Below are 7,565 nucleotides of genomic sequence, written 5' to 3'. Positions count from 1 at the left end.
GTGTTACAGGCTTATCGAAGATCTATTGGGTGGACTATTGCGGATATTAGAGGGATTCCCTCCTCTATTTGTGAACATAGAATCGAACTTGAGGAGGACAGTTCATCAAGTGTAGAGCATCAAATAAGGCTAAACCCTCCTATGCAAGAAGTGGTCAAGAAAGAGATAATCAAATGGTTGGATGCGGGTGTTGTGTACCCAATTGCAAATAGTCCGTGGGTTAGTCCGGTGCAATGTGTGCCAAAGAAGGGGGCATCACTGTTGTCTCTTACTCCAATAATGAGTTGATTCCTGCAAGGACAGTTACCGGGTGGAGAGTGTGTATGGACTATCGAAAGCTCAACACCACAACTTGTAAAGACCACTTCCCTATGCCTTTTATTGATCAAATGCTTGATCGGCTAGCCGAAAGAGCTTATTATTGCTTTTTGGATGGCTACTCGGGGTACAACCAAATTAACATTACATTAGAGGACCAGGAGAAAATCATTTTCACTTGTCCTTACGGCACTTTTGCTTTCAGCCGCATGCTTTTTGGCTTGTGCAATGCCCCGGCTACTTTCCAACGGTGTATGATGTCTATTTTCTCGGATATGGTGGAAGACTTCTTGGAAGTCTTCATGGATGACTTTTCGGTTGTTGGTGAATCTTTTGACGAATGTCTTGCCAATCTCAATAAGGTATTGAAGCGATGTGAAGAAACCAACCTTGTACATAATTGGGAGAAATGTCATTTCATGGTGAAGGAAGGGATTGTCCTTGGCCATAGGATTTCCGAAAAGGGTATTGAGGTAGACCGAGCAAAAGTTGATGTTATAGCCAAGCTCCCTCCACCAATCTCTGTCAAAGGGGTTCGTAGCTTCTTGGGACATGCCGGCTTCTATCGGCGGTTCATCAAAGATTTCTCCAAGATCGCCAACCCGATGTGTAAGCTTCTTGAAAAAGAAGCTAAGTTTGCATTTGATGAGAAGTGCCTTAAGGCATTTAATGAGTTGAAGGAAATGCTCACCTCTACTCCAATTATTATATCTCCGGATTGGTCAATGCCATTTGAGCTCATGTGTGATGCAAGCGGATTTGCTATTGGTGCGGTGCTTGGGCAAAGGCACAACAAAATCATGCACCCAATTTATTATGCTAGCAAGACCCTCAATGGACCTCAAATGAATTATACCGTCACCGAGCAAGAGCTTCTATCCATTGTCTACGCGTTTGAGAAGTTCCGGGCCTATCTACTTGGATCCAAAGTGGTTGTTCATACGGATCATGCGGCCTTGAGATATTTGATGAAAAAGAAAGATGCAAAACCACGGTTGATTCGTTGGGTATTGTTGTTGCAAGAATTTGACTTTGAGGTCAAAGATCGAAAAGGTTGTGAAAACCAAGTTGCGGATCATCTATCTAGACTTAGGGAAGCTGGGAGACCAAGTGGAAATCTTGAGTTAAATGATGTTTCCCCCGATGAGAGCCTCTTGGCTGTATCTTGTGAGGTTGCCCCTTGCTATGCAGATATCGCCAACTTCTTGGTGACGGATCTTATCCCTGATGACATCCAGGCTTACCAAAAGAAGAAATGTTTTAGATATAGTCGTCAATACTATTGGGATGAGCTCTATTTATTCCGCACTTGTGCCGACAACATCATTCGGCGATGTGTGGCCGAATCCGAGGCCGTGAAAATCTTGAAAGCTTGCCACGACTCTCCCGTGAAGGGTCATCACAGTGGGAACCGCACAGCAGCTAAAGTGCTTGAATGTGGCTATTATTGGCCCACCCTTTATCATGATGCAAATTTGATGGTGAAATCTTGTGACCAATGTCAACGCCAAGGGTCAATTAGGAGGAAGCACGAAATGCCAATGAATTTTGTCATGGAGGTTGAGCTATTTGATATGTGGGGCAACGAATTTATGGGCCCATTTGTGAGTTCTCGTAGTATACGATACATCCTTGTTGCAGTTGACTATGTGTCCAAGTGGGTTGAAGTTGTAGCATTGCCCAATAATGATGGCAAGAGTGTTACCAAATTTCTCAAAAGAAGCATATTCACAAGGTTTGGCACTCCAAGGGCAATCATTAGTGATGGTGGCACTCACTTTTATAACAAGTAATTCGCTAATCTCTTGGATAAATATGGAGTGCAGCACAGGGTGGCAACTCCTTACCACCCCCAAACTAGTGGGCAAGTCGAAGTCTCCAATCGGGAGATAAAGAGCATCTTATCCAAGACGGTTAATGCAAACAGCACTGATTGGTCGTCTAAGCTTGATGATGCTCTTTGGGCTTATAGAACAGCATTCAAGACACCCATTGGTACTTCTCCTTATCGGTTGTTGTTCGGTAAAGCTTGTCATCTACCTGTTGAACTTGAACACAAAGCTTTGTGGGCATTAAAAAAATTGAACATGAATTGGGACGAAGCAACCAAGCTGCGGTTGTTTCAAATGAATGAAATAGATGAGTTTCGGTATCATGCCTTGAGAGTGCGAGTTTGTATGAAGAAAGGATGAAGCAATATCATGATGTCAAACTTCTGAAGCGAAATTTTTAGCCGGGTGATTCGGTGTTGCTGTTCAATTCAATGTTGAAGCTCTTTCCGGGCAAGTTGAAATCCAAGTGGTCCGGCCCTTTTACTTTGGTGAGTGTGTCACCCAATGGGTCAATGGAGTTAAAGTCTGATGATGGGACGCACACTTTCAGGGTAAATGGCCATTGGGTAAAGCACTACCAATGGATGGTTGATGGAGACAAGATTGTTGATGCTCACCGGTTGAAACATGGCATTGGACCTTAGCATCAAAAGTGGTATTACGTTGTGCCGCGACGTTAAATTGTGCGCTTCTTGGGAAGCAACCCATGTGCATTTTCGAAATATGTTTTTTTCATTCCGCTGATTTTTGTTGTTGTATTCTTTAAATGTTTGTTGATGTGTTGAGGAACCTAAGTGTTGAACCCAGAAATTGCCAGGAAAGCAGTTACACGACACATTCGACGGAACGTCGAGCTGATCGATGAGCCGTCGAATGCACCGTCGAGTGGATCACATGAAAGATTGGTCACTGGAAATAATGAAAATTCGACGACAAGTTTGACGCTCCATCGAACTGATCGACGGTCAGTTCGACGGGTGTTCTTCTCTCTTTTTCATATATATATATATATATATATATATATATATATATATATATATATAAAGTGGGTGTTCACTCGACGGAGCGTCGAACTAATCGACGCTCCGTCCTTTTAGCGCGTCGGTTCAAGGACGTAGGTTTGTAACCCACATTGTTTTCACTGCTTCTCACTTTCTGTCACGTATCTGTCTGTCTGTCTCTCTCTCTCTCTCTCTCTCTCTCTCTCTCTACCTCTCCACATCCGATGATTCTAGCGATGCAGCAATAGAGCAACCAGCCGCTCCTGAGCAAAATTCAGATGAAGAACAAGAGCGGCTGCGGCTGCAAAAGATGGAGATAGCTGCAATCCGCTTCCCCTATGAAGGGTGCCGAGAGTACTATATAAAAGGGGCCACTACAGTCAGCGGGGGTAATCCAAGGAGAAATATTCAAGAAGAAGAATAAATCAGTATGAGTGGCTTAAAGAGCTACCCTCGGATTACTGATCTCATCCAGCACTATCATCTTGAGGCATTCACACAGCCCTCAGGGGATTATTTCCCGACCATGGTTCGGGAATTCTATGCTACCTACCGAGTAATGCTCGAGCAGCGGCACAAGAACAAGAGAGCTTTGAAAGCCACCCCTCCATTAGACACAGTGTATGTTCGGGGTGTCCATGTTGACATCTCAGCCCGCACAATCAACGGGTTTTATTTTGGTGATGACTATGTGGCACCGACCACAGTGGAATATGATGACAAGTTTGAAAGAAGGGCTAAGCAATCTGTAAGGGAATGGTTTGCGACAGTGATGGCTAGAGGGCCGGCGAACCAGGCCCCATGGGTGAGACACTTGGCTGCCAAAATCCATAAGGCGGATATCAGCTTGGAGGCTAAATTTTGGTGGAATTTCGTCATATATCTGGTTCTGCCCACTGGAGCAGAAAACATAGTCACGCCAGACAGAGCAGTGGTTATGGCTGCCATGCTATCCAGGTACCCAATGAACTTGGGTGATCTGATCAGTAGAGCCATTCGGGGACGCGTACCACTGGAGGCGACAGCCTTGATATTCCCGTGCCTTATCACGCAGTTGTGTAAGTTGGCCCAGGTGAGGCACATTAATACATTTGCAGCTACTCTCTCTGTAACAAATGGTATGTGACATCACACGGAGTAGGGATGAGACCCTCCGTACATCTCAGGCCACCAGTACTTCATTGCTAGATCTCATGGGTGAGCAGGCTGAGCACGTTATGGATTCAGTACCATAGGGCACAGTTGATTTAGGCACGGAAGGACTGTCCACAACAGAGGCCTCCACACCATCTGTAGTTGATGTTACCCCTTCCTCAGAGGCACCACCTCGGCTTGCTGTCCCATCTGTATCTCCTATTCCTCTGTCAGTCGCAGCATCAGCTTCTGAGGATCTCTTTGTCCTCAACAGAGCCAACTTCAGAGAATTTTCAATCAAGGCAGAGCGTGCTGATCAGCAGGTGACCCGGATATTACAGCAGTTGGGTAGGTTTGTCTGGAAAGAGATTGCACCGGAGTTGGAGCATCTTCAGGAGGCTATGGAGAGGCATCATGCTAGGGTCAATGCACGACTTGACAGTTTAGAGATGCGGATACTCACTATTGAGAAGAAGAGTGAGTCTGGTACTTCGGGAGATTTGAAGACCGAGCTTGACCAGCTCCGAGCTGAGATTGCGGCCCTTTGGACAAGAGAGCAGGTTACTGTGGATGACCCGACACCACCTGCACCGGTCGCCAGCATTTCCGATTTGATCAGAGTAGTTGACTTGGTGACTGAGGATGAGCCTAGAGAAAGTCGCAAGAGAAAGAGGCCTGTCACATTGGCTGATGATGAGGATGAGGAGAAGGATAATGAGGATGAAGACCCCGAGCTTCAGGAGGGTATTCGGCGGTCGCGCCTGAACACGAGGTTCACCGGCGCATCTTCCAGTACTAGTGCTATCCCAGCACCAGTCAGGCCGATTACGATAGCTCCTCAGGACTTGCAGCCATAGAGCCAATCAGCTCCACCTCTTCATTCCACTGAGCCAGCAGTAGAGAGGGCTCCCATTCGCACTGCTGCGGAGGAGACACCTCAGCAGCAACAGCAGGATTAGAGCATTTCAGGTCGGCCCCTCCACCATGGGGTGATGGTATGATTTTTGATGCATTGGGGACAATGCATCCTCTTTTTGCGGGGGGTGGGGTAACCTGATGTACCTTGTAGTATATATATTTGTTAAATCGTATTTAAAGTAATTTTGACTTTCATAGTTGTTGCATTTTGAACTTATGGCATGAATTTTTAATGAAAAAGGATATTTGTGAACTTGAAAATGGATTGATTTGAAATTGACCCCTCCGAAAGTTTATTGAGTATCTCAGGCTGTAATGAATTGACATGTATGATTTTTTTTGTGACATCATAGATATTAGAGTGTGTATGAATTGAGTGTTCAAATCCTTATGCCATTGTGAGTGTGAGTACTTCTTGTGTTCATTGTTAGCATATGTGGATCCAGAACTTGCCAGGTAGGTCGTGCTATATAGCTTAGGATAGTTGGTTGTGAAGTGATCATAGGCTTTCCTTCTAAATAGTCACGTCAACCTTAAAAATCCCAAAACCCGTTCTATATGAACATCACTAGTTCCCACATTGAGCCTTTGACTTTTTCTCTTGATTAGCCGTAACAAACCTTTTCCCCACTTCATGAATTCATTCCATCTTTGCACCCGTTCCCTCCTTGACACTACTAGAGAAAAGAGGCAAATCGCCTAAGCTGGGGTAATATATGTGCGAAGTAAAGGCCAAGAGCCTAAAGCTGGGGGTGCGTGAGTTGCATAGTCGAGAACTAGATGTGATAGCGAATTAAATTTGAGAAAAGTTTACAAAAAAAATGCATATATATATATATAGTTTTATAATAATAATAATATTGTCTCATAAAAATATTGTAAATTCTAGTGAGAGTAAAATCAGATCTTAGTCATGAGTTGAAGAATGAATAGATTGGGCATGAGAAGAAAGGTCAAAATTTGCAGTGTCGAGGAGGATGAGTCACTAATTCCGAAATGAGTATCCTGCCCGTCCCCGAGCCTACATTACAACCCAAGAACAAGTCCTATAGTGATCACAACTGAACTATCCGAAAGCGTTAGGCATTGAAATTAAAGGCAAGCATATGGTATTTGCACTTGTAAATCATGAACTTCTTTGTAAGCGCGAGTGCTTTCTATTCTCATCCATCCTTGTCTCGATTCTTATTGTAAAATTTTGTATGGGACATTCTCTAATCTAAGTGAGGGCATAATGGTGAATACTCGCACGCATAAATGCTTCTAATAGTGTGATGTCATCGATTGAAGCGTCATGGTCAATTCTAATAAGTTTTTTTGAAAGAACCCTGTTTGGGAATGAGGAAAGAGGGAGTTGATTTAAAAAATGCACATGCTGGTAGCGTGAGCAAGCACCATTGTAATCAATTTTACTTTATTTTTAGCATAGTTGTAGTTTTATTTTGTGGTTATTTTGTCTGACTTGCATGAGGACAAGCAAAGATCCTAAGTTGGGGGTGTTGATGTGCCGCAGATTTGTGGCACATTCGACGCCTTTTTACTATCAATTTTGGTTGTTTTCAAGTAAGTCTGGTTCTTGTTAATATGTTTTGTTGTGTTTTAGGAAAACAATGGCCCAAAAGCAAAAAGCAAAGAACAAAGGAAAAATTGGCCAGAAATGAAGAATCGACCTTCCGTCGATCAGCCGACGAACCGTCCTTTGAAGCATCGATAAGCTCGATTTTCCAATGATAACAAAGTTGAAAACAACAAAGGACAGAGACATCGACGAAGAATCGAACTGATCGACGCTTCGTCGTTTATGTCATCAATCAGGATCTGTCAAAAAGAAGAGAGAAAGACGGAATACTCGACAGAGCGTCGAACTGGTCGACGGCACCGTCGAATGGAACACATTGATGAAGGTACAAAGGACGGAGAAATCGACGGATCGTCGAACGATCGACGGTCCGTCGATCTTGCTATCGGGGGCAATTTTGTCAGTAGCTGCTGTGCGTTTTTTGGAGCTTAGTGAAGACAACAAGATTCCATATTAGCAGCCAATTATTATTGTAACCACCTGAACAAAGTTCCATTGGTGGGTGAGCATTGAGTATTCTCATTTTGGAGCTTAGTGAAGACAACAAGATTCCATATTCCATCATCTTTATCATACTTTGTAAGCTTTATGTCACATTTACTGCTTACTACTTTTGAAACCATAATGTGTGAGTAGTTCCTTTAATCAAAGTTGTGGACCCAAATGATGGGTGCTATGTAATGGGTGTCTAACATTGTATATATATATATAATGGGTTGTGATGTGTTTTATTATTTCTCATATTCATTGTTCATTAGTGGTTGAAAACACTTGTTCATGCAC

The sequence above is a fragment of the Lycium barbarum genome, chromosome 5, assembly GCF_019175385.1.
Source record: "Lycium barbarum isolate Lr01 chromosome 5, ASM1917538v2, whole genome shotgun sequence".
NCBI classification, from domain to species: domain Eukaryota; kingdom Viridiplantae; phylum Streptophyta; class Magnoliopsida; order Solanales; family Solanaceae; genus Lycium; species Lycium barbarum.
The sequence above is the reverse complement of the archived record's forward strand: the minus strand, read 5'-3'. Positions refer to the sequence as shown.